The 26,933-nt window shown below is 38.4% G+C and overlaps 1 pseudogene; it reads left to right on the top strand.

Moving 5' to 3' along the window:
• Window positions 1-21,445: 21,445 nt before the first annotated feature.
• On the top strand, window positions 21,446-22,811 carry LOC149228353 (mitochondrial uncoupling protein 5 pseudogene; annotated as a pseudogene).
• Window positions 22,812-26,933: the final 4,122 nt, after the last annotated feature.

Genomic DNA, 26,933 nt, shown 5'->3' with positions numbered 1-26,933 from the left:
TAGTCAACTTTTGGAGGTCTTCCTCAACTCCAAATTGAGCTCATGATAGTTCATTGAAAATCTCTCTATGTCTAGTTATTATTTGACTCATCAAGCAAGTCTTTTTGACATTACATCTAGGATAAAAATTTATTTTAGCAAAGTCACTCCAAAAGGGCAGCAACTCTCTTGTGGCAAATGATTGTTTGGACATTTCTCCCAAACCATGAGACCTGTGTAAAAATTGAAGGAGGTTTTTGTTCTTGAGTCTATGATGGACAAAAACCTCTCTCATGTTTTTCAAACTCATATTTTCTTGCTCAGAAACATTATTTGAATAAAACCTATCCCAACAAGAGATTTGTAGAAATAAAGGGAAATGAAGGGGATGAGGGGCTTATAAATTCTTGAGAAAATTTTGGGAAGTAGGGAGGAATGTTAGGAAGTAGGGGAAAGTGGAATTTCAAGGATTGAGTGAGTGGAAGAGGCCCAAAAGGGCAAAACATAGGCCTAACCTAGAAAAGTGTCAAATTGTAGCAATATGTTAGGGTTTGTGAGAAAACAATGAATTTGATGGATATTAATGATGGGAAGTGTTTAAGAAGGTATTTTAAGGATAAGGGGAAGTGTATGAGCACCAGGATATAAGTTTTGTTGATGATTTGATCATCCAAGAAAAATTACCTTCAAAACCCTAGGAGAGGGATATGAGCCTTACCCAAGCACAACTGAAGCACAAACAAGGTGTAAAATGAACCATTGAAACCTGAAATAATGATGGAATCTCTTTGAATGATGGTACACTCAGCCGAATGATGACATGAACCAATACTTGGAAAACTTTGGAAGGAGTGAAAACAATCTTAGACCTAATACCTAGTGACCAAAAAAAAAATTTGACTTTGACACCCTAAGACCATTTTGTAAGAGCATGTTTGAAAGCTGGTGGAAAGCTGCAAAGACTGAAACTAACACATCCATTTATAATAAGTATCTAAACATTTAATTTATTATATATTTCAATTTATTAAAATTAATTAAATTATAACTTTATTTAAAATAATTATTATTATTATTAATGGTAAAAAGAATTTATATATAAATTAAATATATAGACATTTTAAAGAATATATAACAAGATTCTTAAGTATGGAGAAATCATTTTATTATAAGATTCTTAATCTATAAATAATTTTTTGGCTCGTGCATATCATATGTTCAAAAAATCATAACTCATTTTGTAAAGTTGGTGATATGATATTTTTCTTAATTAATGAATTTAATTAAAAAGCTTAAAAAAATGTAGTAAAAACTTCATTCCATAATAAACATTTTTTTTTTTGGCTATGAATACCATATGCTCAAAACATCATAGCTCATTTTGTTAGTATGATTTTTTTAATTAATGAATTTAATTAAAAAGAATTAAAAATAAAAACTTTATTCCAAAATAAACATTTTTATTGGCGTAATAGTACAAGTTTCAGGCAATTTTGAATTCAACCGTTTGTTTTGCTTAAAGCTTAGAATAAAGACCAAGAACCTAGGATCTCCTCGTGCGTTCAATTTTATATAATTCCATATTTACATTGATAGGCATTTCTTTTGAGTCAACTCAACTCCCATTTTCATCTACCCTTCTCCTCTCCTGCTGACTTTTATGCACAAGTATTTATGCTCACCCTCCCCCTCTCGAATTAACAGTTGTGCACTAATATTTTTACACTAAATTACATGCACCATATTTAAGCTAGAATTCCAAGGCATATTTCCTAGGTCTCTAAATTTCTCTTCGTTGTCTCTGAACTACCGATACACCTGCCTTTTCTAGTCACAAGATTTTCAAAAGGGTAGGGTTTCATAATTTCTCTTCATGGTCAGTAAACTACCGATACACCTGTTGTTTCTAGTCGCAAAATTTTCAGAAAGTGCCTCCAACACTCTACGAATGAGTTTTATGGTGAATGGCGAAGAGTCCATCGATTTTTACAGTTCACGACCAACAACTTCCTAAATTCATGGCACATGATGAACTCATATCCTACTCGGTTGGGTCAGAGTAAGTTCATCTTCAAACTTATCTACGATGAAGTTCTACATTATCCCTCTTTCTAAGTTGTTGCTTGTATATTTTGTTTCTTTGCTTCTTAGTTTAAATCATTGGGTAACCCTGTTTGACAAACAGAAGTATGGAGTGCGAACAACCCAAGTCAAATTTTCGTACACAAAGTCCATGGAGACTAGTTAAGGTAAGTGATTGCAAAACTTTCTCTGAGTTCAATTTTGTTCCCTTCATTATGCAATAGAAACCCTTAATTGTTCTTTGTTATTTTTTAGTTTTCTTTGTATCTATATTATTAATAGAAACCCTTAACTTGCTAAACCTATCAGTCACAAATTCTAAAAAAGAGTATTGGGAGAGACTCACAAAGAATTGCTAATTTGTGTTAATCTGTCAGGGGTGCCTCCTGTAATGAATATTTTGAAAGGGAAAACATTTTTTTCCTAAATGGTATAAAAGTGTTCTAATTCATTCTCCTTCCTAAGCACAGGGTACCAGAATTTTATGGGATGCTCTTCATTAGGTAGGCAATAGCATGAAAGTATTGGGTTTCTTTAAATTTTCTCAATTGATGATCCATTGTGTCTAAAATAATAGCCCTCAGTCAAAGGTTATAGGGTCCTCTTTCTCTGTTAATTTGTGAATAACATAGATGAACTCCATGGGAAATTTTTAAGTATTCTTTGAGCCCCATGATTTACACAACAACCAAGTTAATTCCATGTTTAGTTTTGATAGGATACCAATATCATATTTCTGAGCTGTGGTAGAGCAAGGGTCTTTTACAAGATTTTTTGTCCATAGGTTCATTAATAAACACCCACTTTTATATTATTCTAAATAGTTTTTTGCAATTTTAGGATCGTAGTTGCAACCCGCACTCGGTGAACAGAGCATAGCATTAAAAGTAGCTGAAGTGAGGAGGTGCTTTTTCTTACCTGGAGTTTGGGCAGGGACCAGTCTCCTCTCTCCATCGTAGTGCTTGGTGCACCACTAAACCAATTATGGGTAATTAAAAACTTTAGGAACACACACCACTTTAATCAATCCAGAATGCCAAGCTAAATTTGACCGATTTTTTCTCTGCCTCGTATAATTCTTGAGTCGGTTGTATGTGGGATCATGTTTTGATACGGTATTCCCAGTGTCGACCACACATAATTCCCTCATATTAAGCATGATGATCGACTTTGAAAATTTCGGTAATGTAACAAGAATTCCATATGATCAGCTAGGATTTTTGAAGTTTCAGATTTTGAGGATATCTTAATTTCATATTCGCTCAAGTTTTAATACAAACAAGTTTGGTATTTTTTAATTTAAAACCATGGTGTAACAACTCGTCGTTTCGTTGGATTTGTTTGACATCTGTGACTCTCAGATCTTGCCACACTAACATTTTGGGACTTAAAAAAAGTCCAAACATAACTTCCCAAATTGTTGACAAAGTTGTCATTGAGATCTATGACGTTTGTTTTACAAATAAGTAGGATGATTGCAAGTAATGATAAGTTCTCACTGAATCACACATCCAAGTTCCTTTTTAGGTTTTTAGGATAGAATGGTTCTTTCTGTACGAGTAAATATACTAAATTCCATCACTACAAGTACTCACCTTTTTTCATTAGCCACAATTCTCATTAGCTCATTCATGTCATTGGAAACAAGGCTTTGAACACCTTATGAGTGAAGAAACTCCTCTTTCAGGAACCTCATATTTTCTTCATAAAGAGATTGAGTTAGATTTTATCCCTTTAGAATAGTATTCGCAACTACAAATGAAAATATTTCAATTTTAATGCCCTTAAGGGTAACACCCGATGCAAAGCCATTGCTAAGATTTAAGTTGATCATGCTACTCCTGAGAATATCCAAAGCCTCCACTGCCTTCCCAAGACCAGTTGTACCAGCCCTCCCTAACAGGGTTCCAACTTCTGAAAATTGTCAAAGGATTCAAATGTAACAGTCTCATAAATTGAAATAATTCAAGTTACATGTTAGAAAACAAAGAAATTATATAAAATTGGATATGAGAAACTAGATATATAACAAATATATATTCAAAGGAGGTATTATGAGCTAGAAATATGTGCAAAGGATGATGAACGAAGTGAGCTTGGAAATATTTGCATGCTTTCCATGTTGTATGTTGATTATGAACTCTCTGTTATATGGTCACATTATTCTCCATTTGTAATTACTATGATTATAAATCAATCTATATAGAATGAAAAATCCTCTATTTAGTTCTATATGTATTAAGAAGAGTGCTTAAACCTGGTTTCTGCATAATATTCATAGCGAAAATCAAAATTGTGCTTCAAATTTTAACATTAAACATAAAATTCATAGATAGGGGGGCTCTTTTAGTCTACAATATAGGACCTACAATTGTTTTGTCGCACTTTGGCACAACTTCAACACATTCATAAAACTTTCAATTGTTTTTTGTCAACAAGGTGTTAACCCTTCCCAGGTTGCTTTCGTCAGATCCTCACAAACCTCAAAAATGGAACACCTACTCTTGAAGATTGGACACTCATAATGTCAAGGAAAAACTCCTCTCTTACGCATGAAGAGAAACAAACATTTCAAGACTCCATGAACCTATATGCAACAAACAACTCAATTGATTTGCATAATACAACAATGCTAAAAAAATTGAACATGTCATTAGTGCTTTGCTCTGTCGATCAATAAAGGCAAGAAACTTCTACTACAACAGAAGATGAACATTTGGATGCAAAGGTACTCTTATGTAATGAACAAAAGGTTATACTCACCAACAAATTATGGGTACATGCATGCCTTGTTAATGGCATACTTGGCAAAGTCTTTTCAATCTATTATACACCTAATTGGAAGTCCCCAGAATTGCCACCCTTCGTGGTAGTCGAATTCAACCAATACAAAGGAACACCATGAGACATTTCACATCCAACATATGTACCCATTTCCCCCATCACAAGGGGTTCACGCCGATATATACCACTTCGAATGGCATAGGCTTTAACGATACATAAATAATAGGGAATGACATTAGACAAAGCAACTGTAGACATTGGCACCAAAGAAAGATAAGGTTTAACATTCACTACCATATCAAGAGTAAGATCATAGTCAGACCTTCGAATCAATCCAGCATTTCCATTCTCATGCATCTCACAAAATATGCAAGAAAATATATATCTCAAATGTAGACAGCAAGAGGAATCATTTCTCACATCAAAATATCTTCAAGGGAATACACTCTAGCCAACCATACACTTTATGTTCCAAATTTACTCATGGTAAACATCAATTGCTACTTAACCGAATTTCACATACGATTTCTTAATATTACATTTAACCTCATATTGTTTTTATTCTTATTTAGAAAAAATGTTCATATTTACTTTGATTTAAGAAACAAAAGTATAATTCTTTCAACATACACCTCCACTAACAATTACTATTTCTCTCTTTTTATGACCAACATATATGGATACAAACTACTTAAACATGTTATATGAATATTGTTGACAAATTCAACAACAGGAACTTACCTTGAAAGATATACAAACGGGGCTCATGCCCCCACAATCATTGCCTCTTTATTGTTTGCGTCAAACTATTATCTTGCTACGGAAGTGTTGATGGTGTTGGATCTGCCAACATTAAGGGGATCTCCCTAGTATGAATTCCCAATTAGACCTCACACCATTTGGTGTAGGAGTCCCATCCAGTATGATGGCTCGGTTTCCATTTACTTAGAGATTTTCCTTAGCTCTTGTTGTTCATCATATGAGAGTGTTACATTGGTGTCTTCAAAAAACGAGGTGAGTGTGTCTGGTGAGTGCGTAATGTAACTGTGGCTAGGTTGTCTTACTGCAAAAGGGGGAGAGTAAAGTGAGCCTCTAAGTGAGAGGTAATAGTACCACCTAGGAAGAGACACATGTGAACCAGAAAGATCTTTCCAATATCCCACGGAGTAGTCCACAATAGATGCGGTAGTCGTTAAAACTAAAGTACAAGGGAAGACCCATCCACCATCCAACAAAGTAGTCCACAACGGATGTGACGGTTGTTATAACCAGTAAACAAGGTGTTGGGTGTGTGTTATATTCTTTCCACGACTACCGCATGCGCAGGGGGGGGTACGTAGGGGGGCAATATCCCCCTTATATGGGGTTTGGGGCAGTGCCCCGAGAATTTTTTTTAGACCCTATATTAGGTGGGTGGACCTACCTATGGTTTTGTGCATGGATTTCGCACATGGTTTTGGGCATGATGGTTTTCTTTCCATGGTATTTTGTAGATCCGGTGAAGGGAACCATGGTTATGTTCTAATCTAGGGTTAATGGATTGGGGTTTACGGATGCTTTGGCATGTATATATATGTATTGTAACATTGAAAGGAATATAATGAAAAATCAATCTGGTAGTCCTGGTTTTGGGATCTAGGGGAAAATATTTGTGTATATTTGTTTTATGTTTTATGCTCTCACCATTGTTTATTTTTTGTTTTTTAGAACTCGTATGCAAGTAATTTCTGTACGGGGTTAAAACCTTCATTTGGTATCAGAGTTGTTTCACCTTCAAGGGGACACCTTTACTGTTGAAGGGTTTTTCTCGGGCATGTGGTATACCCTATTTAGTGGGAGATCTGCGGGATCGAGTCTTGTGGTGAAAGAATATGGCGAGCAGTGGAAATATAGAGATTGAGAAATCTAATGGTCAGAGTTTTGAGTTGTGGAAACTCAAGATGGAGGATCTATTGGTGGATAAAGATCAGTGGATTGCAGTAGATCCTGGTACTAAACAACAACAATAAGATGAAAATTGGGCGAAGTTGGAAAAGAAGACAAAGAGCACAATACGATTGCGTGTCTCAGATTTAGTATTGCTAAATGTATCTAGGGAAGCTTCAGCGAAGTCTATGTGGGATAAGTTAGGGACTTTGTACCAATCTAAGTCTCTGGTGAATAATTTTTTCCTACAGTAAAAGTTGTATAACGTGAGGATGAAAGATGGAGACTCAGTGACATATCATCTGAATGCCTTTAATACTGTGGTAAGCCAATTATTATCTGTTGATATTAAAATTTCAGGTGAAGATAAGTACATCAGTTTGTTGTGTTCTCTACCAGATTCGTGGGATAGTCTAGTTGTTGCAATAGATAGTAATGTAACTACCTTGCAGTTTGATGAAATAGTCTCATCCTTGCTATCGGAGGAGATGAGATGGAAAAATATGGAGGGCCAGAATGGTGATGCCTTGTCTGTATGAGGATGGTCCCAGAATAGAAACAAAAGAAGTCCTCGAGTGGGAGATCGAAATCTCCCAGAAAACCTATAAAGGTGTGCTAGAAATGCGGAAAGGAAGGGAGCTTCAAAAGGGACTGTAAATCTAAAGTTCCTGAGAAAGGAAATGGATTTGATGATGCTCCTTCTGTAGAGGAAAAAACCATCTCAAATGAAGGTGGGGATGTGTACTTGGCTTCTTCTTCAAGTACACATGTAGATCATGAGGCATGGTTGATTGACTCAGGTGCATCCTTCCACTTCACTCCCCATAGAGAGTGGTTCTACTAGTATGAGAAATATGATGGTGGTGATGCCTTCTTAGGGGATGACAAGAAGGCGAGAATCGTTGGTCGCGGAAAAGTCAAGTTGAAGTTGCAAGGTGGAAGGATTATAACACTTCCGAGTGTTCTTCATATTCCTACATTGGCCAGAAATCTTATTTTTGTAAGAAATATGGATGATGTAGGTATAACAATAGTGTTCGAGAAAGATACATGCAAGATGGTTCAGGGAGCACTAGTATTGATGCGGGGAGTTCAGATTGGAACTCTGTACAAGCTGCAGGGTAGCACTGCTATTGATGTGTGCAACAGTTCTGTGGTTCCTAAAAGTGGAGCAGAAAATCTAGTGGCCTTTGGAGAAAATACCATGTTATGACATCAAAGGCTTGGACATATTGGAGAGAAGGGCCTTCGAATACTTCATGGAAATGGTATGGTAGAAGGTATGTCTAATTTCTCTCTAGATTTTGATTTCTGTGAAAATTGTGTATATGGGAAATAGAATCGTGTGAGTTTCCCCTCTGGTGCTAAGAGGACAAAAATGATATTAGAGCTTGTGCACAGTTGATCCAGGGGGATCTCCAGACACCAGTGGCATGGAAAAGGCTCAAAATTCAAAGTGGCAGAAAGTCGATTAACTTGACATTAGATAGAAGTGCTCATCGCCCTGATTCCAACGGTGTGAACGACACTCCAATCCGAGTTCGTATGAAGAAGATAGAAGCAGTCAAAGTTGTGGGTTGACTTACCCATGTGGCAGGCTTAAGGAGGGCACAATTTGGCAAGAATCCAGCACCGGAATCCAGCCAGTTTTCCGTGTGAAATTGTGGGTATGTTAATTTTTCTTCTACCACCTAAGGTTCTAGAAAATCCCAAAAGGGGATGGTGATTATTTATTTTAAAAAAATATAAATTAAAAAATGGGGCGGGCAGCCATGGCCCTGCCACCCCTGGAACCACCATACAAAAAATATTAAAATAGTGGGGCGGGTGGCCATGACCCCACCGCCCCTGGTACCCACCAGAACCACCATAACCAAAAGTCAAAGTGGGGTGGGCGACCATGGCTCTGCCACCTCCGATCCCACACAACGACCATATATTAAATATGGTTGGGGGTGCGGCTGTCAACCCCGTTGCCCCTCCACCTCACCAATATAACGAAAACGTCATGCGAAAGATAGGGGCACGGGCCACCAAGACAACAAACCTACCACCCATGATTAAAACCATAATATATACTCTATTAAAAAGTGGGAGGGGTGGGTTTTGATCCACCGACCCCTCCTCAACTACTTGCTAATTTTAACCAATGCGCCCAACCACCTCGCTGGGTAATCCGCCCACCAAAAAGTATATTACTCTTTTTTAACAGTGTGTCGGGGAGGAGGGAGCATGCACATATTTCGAGGCAGATGAATTGAAAGTGGCGAAAACCTGAGCAGACCTGTGACAGGGGGTAGAACCTTGCTTGAGCACATTTTCCAGGGGGTCAGTTTTGGTCCAGTGTTAGAATTGGGCAAGTTTTATATCGATTTTTATCTCTCTGCGACAAGAACTCAATGGTGATGCCAGTTTCTGCAACGAAGCTCTCCATTTTTCGGCCATTTTACAAATTGGAGGTATAAGACTCCTTTTTGTAAATGATGATTGTACTCTTCTTTCTCATGCCACTTAATGAATGAAGGCCTCCCCATTGATTGAGCAGGGCTCGGAGACATAGTCCAAATTGGACGAACTCCGTTATCAAGTCTCTTGTCTTCTTTCATGCTTTTATGTGTTTCTCCTCTTCTCTCATGTGCACATTAAATTTCTATGGTTAAGTTGCAATTTATGCATGTAATTCTTTAATACATCTAGAAGCAAAAGATCTTGGATCAAGTGGTATCAGAGTAGGTCTTTGTAGATGTGAATTGCATGTTTGTATGCTAACAAGAAACAGGCTCTGAAGAGGCGAAGGGAAACTAAAGTCTTTCGATCCCGAAGCGGGGCGTGCACATCAAAGGAGAAACATGGTAGATGAAGAGGCTCATCATGAAGGGGAGTGAAATTTCCGCAAAACCTTCTATACAATGGTAGAAAATGTCAGTTAGTTGCTTTCAATGCTGGAGAAAGCAGAAGGGAGAAATCCAGAAGAACAAGGTTCGGTGCATGGAAATGGTGGAGAAGAACCCCCTCCTCTTTCCACGAGTGAAATTTCTTCTTCCTCTCATCACCATCATCATAGAAATTCAAGGGATGCATCTAAGAAACCTTTCTTTAAATTAGATGTCAAATTTTATCTTCCCATGTATAATGGTGAAAGTAATGCGGAAAAGATTAATAACTGGATTAGTCAGATTGAAATCTACTATGGGATTCAACAGATCGAAGAGGACGAGGCAAAGATTCAGCTAGCCTCTCTTCGGCTGAGTGGCACCACTCTCGTTTGGTGGGAGAGAAAATTGCAAAGTAGTAAGAGTGTGGGTAATCTTCTTTCCTCACGGCTTAGTTTCATTTTTGCATTAAAGGAACAATTTTATCCCTTGGGTTATAAGTAAAAAACCTTAATGGATTGGAAATACTTAAGGCAAGGTAGAGGTCAGGATGTTCAAAGCTTTACAGAGGAGATTAGAAAACAAGCACTTACTTTGGGCATTGCACTTGACTCACCTGAAGTAGTAACTAAGTATATTGGATCATTACCTAGTTACATTAGGCATTCATTGTTATTGTTTGAACCAACTATTATTGACTCGTCCAGTGTAAAGGCCATTCATCTTGAGAACATGGCCAAAAATGAAAGAGATGATCATTTCAAGAAACCAACTTTCAAACCTCTAAACCCAAAGTGAAAGGAAAGGGAAAGGAGAAGAGGATGACATCAACCAAGAAATATGAAGGAGAAAGACCTTATTGCACTCACTGCAAAAAGGAAGGCCATGATGACGATCATTGTTGGAAATTGTACTCGAAAAAGAGACCAAAGAAGTATGGAGGAAAAGGCAAGCAGAAGACAGTGGCAACTGTGCAACAAGACCTTGGATCCGATTTCGGCGATGAAGCATTGATCACAGCAGTAGGAACAAAAGGTACTCTTACACCTCATGTTAATTATGAATCACATGAAGGAACTAGTTCAATAGATGAGTCTCTTCCTAATGAACGAAAGAGAATTGAGTTATTTCATATTAGAGTTGTCATAAATCATACAAAAGTGGAAACACTATTTGATACTGGATCCCAAGAAAATTTAATTTCAAAGTCCTTGGTAAAGAAGATAGGCTTAGAAACCAAACCACATCCAAAACCTTACTCGCGTGGATGGATACATGATAAAGCAAAATTGAATGTAACTAAGCAGTGCATGGTTAAATTTGTGATCACTTCTAAGTTAGTGGATGAGGTAGAACTTGATGTGATGCCATTGGATATGTGTGGCATGGTGTTAGGGAGTCCATATCTATATGATAGAAAAGCAATCTTCTTCCGTCATGAAAACAAATACCAAATCACAAAAGATGGGTTAGAACATATTGTAAGGGCTCATCAAACTAAAATCAATGTCAACCTTGTAAATGCAGGACAAATGAAGAGGTTGGTGAATTCCAGTAAGGGTTGCATGCATATGGTTGTAAGGGGGAAAGATGCATAATTATCCGATGCTTTCCATTGTTGTGATCATGTGCACAAAAAGGAATTATGTGAATTAATTTATAACTATGATGAGATGTTTCAGGAACCAAGGGGATTACCTCCAAAGAGGGAAATCCAACATGAGATCCATTTGCAGCATGATGATCCTTTACCAAATATTGTCATGTATAAGATGTCGACTATTGAGATGGAGGAGATCAAAAAGCAGGGTTAGGAACTATTGAACCAAGGGGTCATCAGACCGAGCACTTCTCTGTGCGGCTCACTGATTGTCTTAGTGCCGAAGAAAGATGGCACATGGAGGATGTGCGTGGATTACCGAGCACTAAACAAAATCACGGTGAGAAATCGTTACCCTCTTCCACACATTGACAATTTACTAGATCAATTAAAGAATGCTATCTACTTCGCCAAATTGGATTTACGTAGTGGTTATCACCAGATCCAAATTGTAAAGCAGGATGTGTGGAAAACTGCCTTCAAGACCAAACAAGGGTTGTTCGAATGGATGGTAATGCCATTCAGACTTTGTAACACTCCAACCACTTTCATTAGGGTCATGAATGATCTCTTAGCCCTTTCATTGATGAATTTGTTCTTGTATATCTAGATGATATTCTTGTTTTTAGTAAAAGTTGGAATGGACATGTATGCCATGTAATAAAAGTGCCTGATGTATTGAAAAAAGAAAAACTCTATGTAAAATTGTTGAAGTGTGAGTTTGGGAAAACCTCTTTGGTTTGCCTAGGTCATATTGTTGGTCATGGTGAGTTAAAAATTAATCCTTATAAAGTTGAAGCAATTGTAAATTGGCTTAAGCCTACTAGTGTAACCGAGGTTCGCAGTTTTTTGGGTGCAGTATAGTATTAGAGGAGATTTATTGCCAATTTCTCTATTATTGCACCACCTTTACACACACTGAAAGTGTAACACAAGTATTTCAATTGGGAGGAAAGTAGCAAAAGTCCTTCGAAACATTGAAAAAAAAGATTAGCACCGCACCAGAATTGGCCTTACCAAATCTCCAGCAGCCATTCGAGATCGATACAGATGCTAGCGGATATGCCATGGGAGTTGTACTGATGCAGCAAAAGAAATTGATATGTTACCATTCAGAGAAATACTCTCAGGTTGTGATAATATCCCACTTATGACAAAGATTTATATGCCTTGGTCCAATGTGTGAAAAAGTGGAAATACTACCTAATCGGCAAGGAGACCATCATCCATATGGATCATCAGCCCTTGCAGTATCTTTAGTCACAAACCAAGTTGCAGCAAGCTCGTCATTTCAGGTGGATGGGTTTTCTTCAGCAGTTTCATCTGGTAATAAAGTATAAAAAAGGCACTAGCAACAAAGTGGCCGATATGCTATCTCGCCCTCGTATTTCTACTTCTATTATTTTTCATAATGCTTCATTATCTTTTGAAAGTTATGTTGAACAATATGCTAACGATGATGAATTTAAGGAGATTTATGCAAAACTAACCCATGGTTCATAGGTGGACAAATATCACTTGCAGGGGAAACTGTTGTATCACCTTGGTAAATTGTGCATACCCACAGGGGAAAGGGTACATGTAATCCGGGAGGCCCACACCTCCCTTGTGTCTGGTCATTTTGGTGTTGAAAAAACTTTGTGTCATGTACAAAGATTTTGTTTTTGGCCTCATATGAAGAACATTGTGACTTGCTATGTAAAGGGATGTGTGATGTGTTCTGTTTCAAAGCCCTCTAATAGAAAACTCGGGCCCTACACACCACTCCCTATTTCGAGTCGTCCAAGGGATAATGTGTCGATGGATTTTGTAGGAGGTTTTCCTTTGTCTAGAAAAGGTCACGACTATTTGTATGTTGTCGTTGACCATTTTAGTAAGATGTGTATTTTAATGCCTTGTAAAAAGAAGATCACTACAGAGCAGACTACTTATCTTTTCTTTCAGCATGTTTGGGTCCATTTTGGGTTGCCCACATCGATTGTGTCAGATCGAGACTCTCGCTTTCTTGAAGAGTTTGGACCAACTTGTGGAAGATGCTGGACACCAAGTTGAAAAGAAGCATGACATTTCACCCACAAACAGACAGACAAACAGAGGTTTTCAACCACACCGTGGTACACTTATTGCGAGGCTATTGTGGGAAACATCCTAAGTTGTGGGATGAACATCTTCCATATGTGCAACATTCCTACAATCGAGCAGTGCACTCATCTACGCATCGTTCACCATTTGAGACATGTTTTGGCTACCTGCCCAAAGATCCTTTTGATATGGTCTTTGGAAGGGAAGATGACTCCAGTGGATGTGATGACAGGGACAAAGCACAGTGGTTCATTCAGTGGATCCAATTGATTCACCATACAGTACAAGAGCAGTTTGAGAAAAGTCAAGTTTGGTACAAGCCTCGACATGATAAACACTGAGTCGACCATCAATTTCAAGTGGGCAATAAAGTGTGGTTCCATATCAGCAAGGACAAAATGAAGAGAGAAGGGAAGAAGTTGCGACCAATCCGGTATGGTCCATTCACCATCTTGGAGAAGATTGGAAACAATTCCTTTCGTCTTGATTTGCCGACATATATGCAAATGTACTCCATAGTGAATGTGGAAAACTTAAAGCTTTATGAGCCACCATTGATTGTGGACATCGAAGAGGTGGGATCAGTTCCTACAGTTGATGATTTTGCACCAGAGTATCTCGATGAGTTGTTGGAAGATATCATCCTTGACAGAAGGACCAGGACTTCACGATGGGGAGATGTGGAATACCTTCGAGTTGGTTTCAAAGGGATGCACCCTAGCAAGGCAAAATGGCTCGAAAAAGAAAGAGTGAGGAAACAATTCCCTCACTTGCTAATTGACTGATAAAGCTTTTGGCGATCCAAAAGCTCCTTAATGGGGAGGATTGATCTAGGTGGATCTCCAAACACCAATGGCATGGAAAAGGCTCAAAATTCAAAGTGGCAGAAAGTCGATTAACTTGACATCAGATCGAAGTGCTCGTTGCCCTAATTCCAACGCTACGAACGACACTCCAATATGAGTTCGTATGAAGAAGATAGAAGCAGTCAAAGTTATGGGTTGACTTACCCATGTGGCAAGCTTAAGGAGGGAACAATTTGGAAAGAATCTGGAACCGGAATCTGGCCAGTTTTCTAGGCGAAATTGTGGGTCCATTAATTTTTCTTTTACCGCCTAAGGTTCTGGAAAATCCCAAAAAGGGTCGGTGGTTTTTTTTTTAAATATATTAAAAATGGGGCGGGTGGCCATGGCCCCACTGCCCCCGGAACCACCATATAAATAATATTAAAATAGTGCGGCGGGCGGCAATGACCCCGCCGCCCCCAGTACCCACAGGAACCTCCATAACCAAAAGTCAAAGTGGGGTGGGCAGCCATGACCCCACCACCCCGGAGCCCACACAATGGTCATATATTAAATATGGAGGGGGCGCGGGCTGTCAACCCCGCTTCCCCTGCACCTCACTAGTATAACAAAAATTTCATGTGGAAGATAGGGGCATGGGCCACCAAGACAACAAACCTGCTGCCCACAGTTAAAACCATAATATATATTGTGTTAAAAAATGGGAGGGGTGGGTTTTGATCCCTTGACCCCTCCTTAACTACTTGTTAATTTTAACCAATGCACCCAACCATCTCGTTGGGTAATCCGCCCACCAAAAATTATATTACCCTTTCTGCACAGTGTGCTGGGGAGGAGGGAGCATGCACATATTTCGAGGCAGATGAATTTCAGGTGGTGGAACCCTAAGCAGACCTGTGACAAGGGGCAGAACCTTGCCTAAGCACATTTTCTAGGGGGTCAGTTTTGGTCCAGTGTTAGAATTGGGCAAGTTTTATATCGATTTTGCACCTCTTGGCGACATGAACTCAATGGTGATGCCAGTTTCTGCAACAGATCTCTCCATTTTTTGGTGATTTTCTAGAGTGGAGGTATAAGACTCTTTTTTGTAAATGATGATTGTACTCTTCTTTCTCATGCCACTTAATGAATGAAGGCCTCCCCATTGATTAGTAGGGCCCAGAGACGTAGTCAAAATTGGACAAACTCTGTTATCAAGTCTCTTGTCTTCTTTCATGCTTTTATGTGTTTCTCCTCTTCTCTCATGTGCACATTAAATTTCTATGGTTAAGATGCAATGTATGCATGTATTTCTTTAATGCATCTAGAAGAAAAAGATCTTGGATCAATAGTGATGTGTTTGGACACCTGTCCATTCAATCACTAGGTAAGTCAGTGTACTATGTATCATTTATAGATGACTTCTCTAGGAATACATGGATATATTTCCTTAATAATAAATCTGAAGTCTTTGACAGGTTTAAAAAATTTAAGGCTCTGGTGGAAAACCATACAGAGAAGAAGATAAAGGTGTTGAGGACAGATAACGGTGGAGAGTATTGCAAGAAGGAATTTGAAGAGTTCTTTAAGAAGTGTGGTATAGCACGACAAAAGACTACACCATACACACCTCAGCAAAATGGAGCTGCAGAAAGAATGAACAAGACATTGGTGGAAAGGGAAAGAAGCATGCTCAATGGTGTCAGGTTAGGATAGGAATTCTGGGCAGAGGTGGTGGAGACTACATGTTACCTGGTCAACAAATCACCTTCATCGACATTGGAGGATAAGACTCCACAAGAGGTATGGACTGGTAAGAAAACTTCTCTTTCACATCTGAGGGTATTTGAATTTGATGCATATGTACATGTTCTAAAGGAGAAAAGAACAAAGTTAGATAGTAAATCTGAAAGGTGCATCTTTATTGGGTATAAGGATGGTTTAAAAGGTTTTACGATTTGGAACCCACAAACAAGGAAGGTTGTGTACAACCAAGATGTGATGTTTAGAAAGGTAAAATATGTTCTTAAACATGAAGTCCTACCGAAGGAACCTAAGAAGATAGAGTTTGAGCTAAAGGAGGAAGAATCAGATTCTACAGTAGAAGAGCAATCAGAAGATGAAGAGCCACAAACTCCAGCTATAAGAAGATCAGTTCGAGAAAGAAGGCAGCAAAAAAGGTGTAGCCCATCTACTTTCTGTTAAAATTTCTCTTTATCTATTACTAATGATGATCCCAAAACTTTTAGGGAATCGTAGATTCAGAGGATGGAAAACTCTGGAAAGAGGCTATGGTTGATGAAATGGCATCTTTGCACAAAAATGAGGCTTGGGATTTGGTGAGTTGTCGGCTGGAAGGAAACCCATTGGAAGCAAATGGGTGTTTAAGAAGAAGATGAACACAAAAGGTAAGGTGGAGAAATACAAATCTCAATTGGTAGCAAAAGGTTATTCCCAGGTGTCGAGAATTGATTTTGGTGATATTTTTAATCTTGCTGCCAAGGTAGCTTCTATTAGATTACTTTTATCTATTGTTGCTGCTTTTGATTTTGAGGTAGAATATATGGATGTGAAGACAACATTTCTTAACGGGGATCTGGAAGAAGAGATCTACATGAAGCAACCTGAAGGCTTTGGGGTGAAGGGTAAGAAAGAACTGGTATGCAAGTTAAAAAAGTCTTTGTATGGGTTAAAAAAGTCACCAAGGATGTGGTATCAGAAATTTGATACATTTATATGGGGACTTGGCTTCACCTATAGCAAAATAAATCACTGTGTGTATTTTAAACTAATTGGTGGTCGTGTTATTTGTCTAGTCTTGTATGAGGATGATATGTTGCTGGTTGGAAATGACAAAGAAATTATCCAGCATTTGAAGACCCAATTATCCTCCAAATTCGACATGAAAGATCTTGGTGTTGCAAACTATATTTTGGGCATGGAAATTAAACGAGATCAGGAAAAGAGGAAGCCCTGGATAAACCAAAGGAAGTATATTGAGACAAAATTGCAGAGGTTTAATATGCAGGATAGTAAACCGATGAAGGTTCCTATTCCTGTAGGTGTAAATTTATCTATTGAACAGTGTCCTAAGACACAAGAAGAGGAAGAGGACATGTCCCGTGTTCCATATGCAAGTGCGGTCGATAGCCTGATGTATGCAATGGTCTATACTAGACCAGACATTGCACATGTAGTGCGAGTATTGAGCAGGTTTATGTCAAAACTAGGGAAGGAGCATTGGACAACAGTGAAGCGTGTTTTTAGGTATTTGTGTGGCACTAGTGATTATGGTTTGTGCTACCAAGGAAGACCAGGATTGGACAGAGTTTTGGACATCCATGGCTTTGTTAATGCAGACTGGGTTGGAGATCTGGATCAGAGAAGATCTACAAGTGGGTATGTGTTTAACCTATTTGAAGGTGTAGTCAGTTGGATGAGTAAGAGACAATTTGTAGTGGCCCTTTCAACTACAGAGGCAGAATATATGGTAGCCGCTCATGCAACCAAGGAAGCAGTTTGGTTACAGAGATTGTGTTCAAGTATCAAGTTAGTACAACGAGTTATAAGGATAGACTGTGATAGCCAAAGCGAAATTTTCTTATCAAAGAACCTTGCCTATCATTCAAAGACAAAGCACATTAATGTTCATTATCACTTTGTGAGTGATATGGTTGAGGACAAAAAGGTGTTGCTGGTAAAGGTGGACACTTTGAAGAATACTACAGATGCATTGACAAAGTCTGTGAGCACTGAGAAGTTCTCTTGGTGTAGAGAAACAATGGGCATTGCAGGGTTGGACCAATGACTAAGCTCTCCCATGGCTCCCTGTGGAAATAAAACAACAAGTGGGAGAATTTTGGGTGTGTGTTATATTCTTTCCATGACTAACCCACACGCAGGGGGGGCACAGGGGGGACCTACCTATGGTTTTGTGCATGGATTTCACAAATGGTTTTGGGCATGAAGTTTTTCTGTCCATGGTATTTTGTAGATCTAGTCAAGGGAACTACGATTATGTTCTAATCCAGGGTTAATGGATTGGGGTTTATGGATGCTTCGACATGTATATATATGTATTGTAACTTTGAAAGGAATATAATGAAAAATCAATCTGGTAGTCCCGGTTTTAGGATCTAGAGGAAAATTTTTGTGCAGATTTGTTTTATGTTTTATGCTCTTGCCATTGTTTATTTTATGCTTTTTTAGAATTCGAATGCAGGTAATTTATGTACAGGGTTAAATCCTTCACAAGGAAGGTCTGTCTAGTATCCTGCGGAGTAGTCCACAAGGATTAGATAACAGTGATAACCAATACAACACATTCCCAAAAAGGTAAGTACTAAAACAACCGAAATAGTTCAACTATCTTAGTACATGTGAAACAAACATGAATTACAAATGTTGAAAGAATAGTCTTACAAACATCTAAAAAACATGTATGAAAACATGTTGGCCTTAACCGACTTTTGTATTAAGAAAAAGTTCCAATACACATATTGTTCACTATACATCACTAGCCCCAGTAGTGGGACATTGGAGCCACTCCTCACTCCTCAAAGAACTATATGAAAACTCTCAATGCTTCATGGGAAGAGCCAAGGTGAAAAGTCCTTGCTCATACAATGCGAGGGGTATATATAGCCAAGGGTGATGCTTGACCCTTATGACTGTTGGACTACCCTCATGACTATTCAACTTCTTATGACTTGACTGTCATGACTCTTCATATTCATGTGTGTTCATTGGACTTTCACTTTAAATTACATTTTATTTACAACAGATATGGCCCATAATAGTGATGTAGCCTTGACAACTCATGACACAACTTGACATGACACTGCTGACATGGACTAGCTGGCTATGGTAGCAATGTCAATCTGTTGTTGCTGTTGAGTGATGGATGTGTTCTTGGATGTGATTTCTCTTCTCCTCCACATGGCTCGATGCTGTGGGGTCTTCAGTGATCTTGGTCTTAAAAATAGGTTGCATGAATGTGTTCCCTTAGCTTGTCCTTGATGAGATTCTTCTCTCCATCCAACTGCAAGCAAGTCTTCTAGCATGTTTTCTCCTTCTTCATCTCCTTCATTATCTTGCCATGATCTAACAGTGTACCTGCTCCTGCAATTCATTCATGACAGAATGACATCAAATCCAAAACCTCCTATCCTAAGATGATGCATTGTTAACCTTAGACTGGGATCAAGATGAATGACAGGCTAGGAAGAGGGTTCAACAACTGTGCATTGTGTAGTTCCAGGTGACAGGGAGGGAGACTAGTCACTGAGGCTGCTCAGTGTGTAGCTTAGGCTTGACTGAGGAACTTCCCCCCAGTTCTGGATGGATTTTGGTGAAAGGTTTTCGTACCATAAAACTACTCTGCCATCCAAGGTACATGGAAATAGTCTACATGTCATCGTAACGTACCTCGAGTGTCTACACATGTTGGTAGAACGTGTCTAAGTGATATTCTGCCTTCATTGTCTCGTCAAGGTCATATATCATTAAGATATTCTCTGCGTGTCTCGGCATCTTGTGCAGGACACCCGAAAGTGCCAATGGGCCTTGAGTCATCCATTCCAGATTTTGTTCTTCCATGTTGTCCTCTTTGTCGTCATCCTCCTCCTCTTCTGAATTTGATGATTCTTTCTCTGAGTTTGTTGGCTCTTCTTCCTCTCCTCCTCCTCCTTTGTTTCCTTCCCCTCCGCCTCCTCCACCAGAATTTGAGCCTGAGAGTAAGAGGTTGTCTTCTTCTTCCTTTCGAAAGATTGGGGGTTCCTCTTCTTTCTCCACAGCTTTTGCCAACTCTTCAAGAGTGGTGAATATCACTTCTTCAACAGATGAAACTACCACTCCTGTGGGGGTAGTCTTTTGCTTCTTCTGAGAATATGGAAGAGCGTACACTCCTGGAATCAGTCCAAAAACTTTTGCAAATTAATGGCGATGAGACGAACAACTCGGATTTGATGATACGAGATTTCACGTTCAGGTCTGGGAGGTGATAAATGATCAACTTTAAAATTGCGTGCAGGGGAGAGGGAGTGAATGTTACTTCCTTTACTAGATAATGGGTGAGTGGGGTCAGTGGGACAATCAACCATAAACTACTGGTGACCCTCCTTCTAGTGCCAGAAATGTTGACGCTGCTGGATCTGCGAACGTTTAGGGGATCCCCCCATATAACAAACCTATCAGGTTCTCTTTACACTTTTGGGACAATGGCTAATTATATGACTTAGATAGAAGTTTCCTCATTCGAATCAGATGTAAAACATTATAATATATAGTTAAAGTATGAGGTTGCTGGTTGCCATTATATTCCACAACCCACAAAGTACTTCCAAGCAATGATGCAGGTTCAAAAAAATAATATTGACTTGTTGGGGAGGAATTATTTGATGCGGTGGGGCTTTGAACAGTGGACTATTCTAAATGATGCATTCCATTCCCAATGCATCTTCAAAAAAACAATATTGAAATGGTGTGGAGGAATTATTTGATGCGGTGGGGCTTTGAAGAGTGGATTATTCTAAATGATGCACTCATCGATCATTCCCAATGCATGTTCAAAAAATAATATTGACTTGTGGAGCAACTGTTTAAAGCGCTGAGGCTTTGAACAGCGCATTATTCTCAGGTCCGCCGTCGGCACTTGAAAGTTGTGAGAAAAGGCTTTAAGCTTTGAGTCACGCAACAGAACTCTTTACATGTCTGATCGTTTCCTTCAACTTGCTAGTCAACACTTCATTTCGATTTTCTCATTTCACTGCCATGGACGCGGTTGTGGTCCGTTGCATAAATGTGCTCTTCTCAAATTTTCATGGCGTCTGTGGACTCCTTTATTGTCTTCAGCCGTGATGTCATTTTCATAATAAAAGGGCACGCCTCAATTTGTTAACAACTTACTGGAACGCGCCTCAACATAATTTGAACCAATAATTGTAAAACACATATCCTGAGAAGCATCCTTTCGAATCTTTAACATCAGATTGCTCTTCTGATTCCCGCGGCTTATGTGTCCTTAATTTGAAACGGACACGAAAAAATGTATTGTACTGTACAACTTGGAATAGTAAAGCACTGGGAATATTCGTACAATCCATCTTATAACGTTTACCGTGGGTTGGGTTACGGGGCTTTGTTTTTGGGTTGGGTTAGATTAGGCTGGGCAGTTGAAGAGGTGTAGGGTTTCGCTTTTCCAAGTTGCGTGGCGCATCAACAACATCCTCCACATTTCGTTAGCCGCGCTTAGAGGAAGGATCCGATGCCAAGAAAGAGTCAAATTGTCAAGTGGTTTCCGTTACATATATATAACCTATGTTGGGTTTCCTTTACATATAGAAATAAAGAGCAGAGGATGTCCGTAGGTGCCTCAGAGGGGCCAACATCTGCATCCTTGCTTGAGTGCCTTCCGCTTGCACTGCCATATTTGCCTCTGCCCCCAGTGAGATGAACCCTTGTTCAAATTGGTCTCTGTGATCCATCTTTCATTCCCCTATTTGCTTTCATTATATAAACGAGGGGAGGAATTAGTTGGTAGAAGCTGTGATTCCGCTGAGCGAGAGAAACTACGAGTGCGGAAGAGGCTCCTTTTATTGAGTGATTCTTGTTCCAGGAAAATGGGCGTAAAGGGGTTTGTGGAAGGAGGGATTGCCTCGGTCGTGGCAGGATGTAGTACACACCCTCTGGATCTGATAAAGGTGCGCATGCAGCTACAAGGCGAGCAAACTGTTCGCCCCGCATTCGCCTTTGCTAATGTGGACGCTGGTTACCCGGTGGCGGAATTAGCCCACCGGAATAGGGTGGGGCCAATCTCTGTGGGAATCCGCGTGGTTCAGACGGAGGGGGTATCTGCGCTCTTTTCCGGTGTGTCTGCAACCATGCTCCGACAGGTACTCTACTCGACCACTCGCATGGGTTTATACGAGATTCTGAAGGAGAAGTGGCGAGAGCCGGGTTCGAAACCGGGAAACCTACCACTTGTCCAGAAGATCGCCGCCGGTTTGACCGCTGGAGGCATCGGCGCCGCCGTGGGCAACCCCGCTGATGTGGCAATGGTGAGAATGCAAGCCGATGGGCGCCTCCCGATTGCCCAGAGGCGCAACTACATGAGCGTTACTGATGCCATTGGTCGCATGGTTCGACAGGAGGGCGTGACTTCACTGTGGACAGGGTCATCGTTGACCATCCAGAGGGCCATGATCGTGACGGCCTCGCAGCTGGCTTCCTACGATCAGATCAAAGAGACCATCATCTCCCGCGAAATTATGAAAGACGGTCTGGGCACGCATGTGACAGCCAGCTTCAGTGCGGGGTTTGTGGCTGCCGTGGCTTCAAATCCCGTGGACGTCATCAAGACCCGGATCATGAATATGAACCCTAAACCAGGACAGCCAGCACCTTATTCTGGAGCCCTTGACTGTGCTATGAAGACCATTAAGGCGGAAGGTCCTATGGCTCTTTACAAGGGGTTTATTCCCACTGTCACGAGACAAGGTCCCTTCACTGTCGTTCTATTCGTTACTCTGGAGCAAGTCAGGAAGATTTTCAAGGACCTTAATTTTTAGATGTTATCATCTACCATTTATTTATTTATTATATAATTCTAAGCCTTCATTGTGGCCATCTATTTGCCTTGTATTAACTATACTTTCCTAATCAAAATTAGGTGAATGACAAATTATATTGTCCTATTGAGCATGAGGTGAATTTCAAATTGAACGGTGGTGACCAATATTCATCTCGTTGAGCAGTATCGAATTATGCATCATTGTATTATTATAATTTTATATGATTTAATGATTTGTATGTCTTCATGTAACATTTAATGTTACAAGACTGGATAAATATTTACTATTAAGCTTTGGTTTACCAAATCTTAAAAATGAGTAAACTCTATTTAAAAAAACTAAACAATTTAGTGAAAAAAGAAATAAAAAAAAAAACTAAACAATTTAGTCCAAATGAAAAAAATCTATATAAAATGATAAATTAGTTCGTACTACATATTTATGAACTTTATATAGTAAACTCAAAACTACAATGTAAATTACAAAAAACATCCCCACAAAATAATAAAATAATTTATATTTGATGACACAACATAATAACGTAACATAATATTAAAATCATACTCTAGTCAAATTGATCCATTATAGTGAAAAATAAAAGTTGCATGAAATTTTCAAGTGAGAATATCACTTCTTAAAGTAAATGAACGCCATTCTTTTGTAAAAAATTTAAGTGAGAACATCACCTCCTAAACTACCACATGTTCCATCTCTTTACCAACAATCAGAATATTTTTTATATTTTGTAAAAAGTATCTGACAACATTATTAATAACCTATGAATATAGATAAATGTAAAAAGAATTAAAAACTATTTAAAATTCGTGGGGCTACTTTCCGCATGATCCTCAAATGTATAGAACACCATCAAAAGCTAGAGCACATCGATAAAATTAACTAAAATTGCTCGAAAAAATTAACTTAAATTGTTGGTTACATAAATTATGGCAAAGGTTATGGATGATGCACTCTCTATGAAGGGAAATTTAAAAATGGCATTATGAAACATATTCTTGATGTGCCATACCATTTTAATAAAATGGTTATGTTAATTAGATAGGATTATAAATAAAGTTATTACATTTATTGGGATTAATTAATATTAAAAAAATGAATATGTTAAAATTTGTGAAATATATATATATATATTTTGTTTAATAATGAATACATAATTGAGATATAAATATTCAATGAAAATAATTTAAATTTAAGATATGTAGCAAGTTTTATAGATTAAGTTTTTTTCATAGTTTTTTTTTAAATGAATAGGTATTATTTGATCTCGTCACAAAATTGGTCTGCAAATGATGGACAACAAGAAATAGTGTTTTTATACCAATCAGTTAAGTGAGAAAGTAAGCTAATTAGGAATTGGAGAGAGAGGTTAAAAAAAACACACTTGTAAATTGTGCTCCTTGATGGATCAACCAAATGTGAAGAGAAAAGGAATTGATCCAACTACAAGAATCTTGCACACAAGACAACTAAAAAACATCATCACTACTCTATAATAGAAAACCCTAGAACTAACTCATAAAACAAATTAGAAACCCTTGTAGGTCTATTTATTCAACAAAAGTTGCATTAAACCAACACAAGTAAAGTGAGGTAAGAAAGTAGAGACTATTATAAAAAGAAAGTAGAATGAAAGATGCAAAAGCTTGCTATGGTGAGATGGCTCTAAGTTCTTTCTTCTTTGGGTTTGTTCCTCTCAAGACTCTCTCTTGTACAAAGGTCATCAATGGTGTTACCAATCCCTCGAATCTACATAAACAAATTAGGCAAGTAGATAAAAATATGCAATTTGGGCATTCATTTGTATGAGAAGAAATGTGTTCAAGATTAATCCAAAGCTCTCAAAACCAATTTTAAATCTATCAATCCCATTTGAAGGTGGTCTTTATATAGTCTTCTTGGTCTTTCTAAAGTCTTTACATGAAGAATATGCCCACATTCTAGTGTTTTCCTAATATATGCATGGCTTTGTCTCCTCACAAGTGATCAATGTTGACCAAATCAACTTGGAAGCACATTGTGATAAGTATTAACCTATCAAGACGGGCATCAACCACAATATCCCAATATGATAGTTAACAATGTTGGAAATAGGTGGATATGAGCATTTCTGTATTAATCATGAAGCTACAGTAGTTTCCTAAGCTTAAGGAACATTTTTGTACCTACATACTAAATAAAAATACAAGAATGCACTCTGTGGTTAGCCCTACTTGATACATGCAACACACTCTAATAATAACAAGGCCCTTAAGCCAAAATTTGGCTCACCTCGGAGTGCCAGACAACCAACACAAATGGTTTGATAAACAAAAATATAATTCAAGTAACAAAAAAGAAAGACCTCCCGCAAGGAATTACCAACCTAGTTGGCTTATTACAACAAAAACATATTATAACACTCTTGTGAAAAGATATCAGTGGCCACATCACCAACCATATTGTATGTGTTTTTTCCAAGAAAAAATCCATATATTAGATGTTGGGTCCCTATAATACTAGTGATTACCCCATTACTATTGTAGTTATACCCCTTATTTATATTGTTGTGCCCCCATTGCCCCCATATTGTTATTAATGTGCCCATAGAATCCCTCTATTGTTATTTTTGTGGCTTTATATTATTATTGTTAGGTCGGCTGGATTATATTGTGACTCCTTAGACTCCTATATATAGAAAGGAGGTTTTGTCATTTGAATCATTCAAGAATTGTTCATTTATGTAATGTAAAGGAGGTTGCCCCCTCGAAGAGGCTGAATTCTAAGGCGTTGATCTATCTTTTCTATCTTTTCTTGAGCTGGTTTCATAACATTTGGTATCAGAGCTTTGGATTCTAGGGTTTCACTGCTCCAAACCGGTCATCGTGGCATTTTCGCTATAACTTTTTTTTCTGTGACGTTTCAGAAGTCGCAAAAAAAACATTTTTGAGAAGAAATCGCGCTGAACCTTGGGTCTGAATTTCAGAGCTTTTCGCGTGATATTTTCAGAGATATGATTTGAGGAAGTTGGTCTTTTTGCAGACTCCTGAATTACACTCAAAACAGGTGACCTGGGGAAAATCGTCATAACTTTCTTTCTGAGCATCGGATTGAAATTTCATAAGAAGGTACAGAAAGAGGACGAACTGTAGTTTTCTTTTATATATTTTTTAGAGTCAAAGGTTGAAATAGTGACACGTGGCACTTCATACAAGTTCGCTCTACTGAACTAGTCTATAATCAGGTCACTGCGGGAGATTGTGCATAACTCTTTCTTGGAGAATCCAATTTGGATCAGACTAGTGGCATTGGAAATAGGACATAGAAGGCTACTACAGGTCACAATTTCAGAACTGGATGATTCGAAATTACAGAGATACATCAGATTCAATATCAGGCTTCTACAAAGTAAAAAAAAGGTGTGTAGTTTTTTTTTATTTTTAATCTTTGCATAAGCTTGGTTTGAAGGAATTCAAAGGGCACAGTAAAGCATTATTATCGGTAACTGATGCCCCAAGGAAAGAAAATGCAAACACCTAGTAAAGAACCTGAAAGCTCTAGCATGACTCATGAAGAAGAGGAAGAAATGCTACATGATATATCAAAATTACAAGAACAAGTGCAACAAATGTCACGCTCACAAAAGCTAACAGATGCTAAGATAAATGGCGTGGAATCTAAGATAAAGGGCATCGAAGCTAAGATGGATGATCTGAAAACAAATTTGAGGACAGATTTGAAGACAAACATGGCAGATTTGAAGACAGATTTGACAAATTTTCTACAAGAAATACTTACTAATGGTGAAAAGGTTGTAAAGGAAACTCATGATGTGAACAAAAGAAATGTTAATCATGATTCCATAGACTCTAATGTTGGATCGAAGACCCACCATATTCCAAAAATCGATATGAGGAAGTTTGATGGCAAGGATCCCGCCACATGGATATTACAGATGGAGCAGTTCTTCGATCTCAATAATGTGCAAAACACACAAAAGGTACGTATGACAACTTTATATTTGGAACCAAATCAGTTTGTATGGTATCAATGGCTTTGCTCTCGTAAACAATTTATCACTTGGGCAATTTTTACGGAAGAATTGATAGCACATTATGAGGATACAAAAAGCAACACTTTTTTTAGCCAATTGATAAGTCTCAAACAAAAGGGTTCAATAATGGAGCACATTGAGGAGTTCCAAAAATTGAACATAAGGGTAAAAGATATTCCAGAGGAGCATAGGATTGATGTGTTC

This window comes from Pinus tabuliformis, chromosome J, assembly GCF_031772625.1.
Source record: "Pinus tabuliformis cultivar Carrire ecotype Pingquan chromosome J, CPIR1, whole genome shotgun sequence".
NCBI lineage: Eukaryota > Viridiplantae > Streptophyta > Pinopsida > Pinales > Pinaceae > Pinus > Pinus tabuliformis.
The sequence above is the reverse complement of the archived record's forward strand: the minus strand, read 5'-3'. Positions and strand labels throughout refer to the sequence as shown.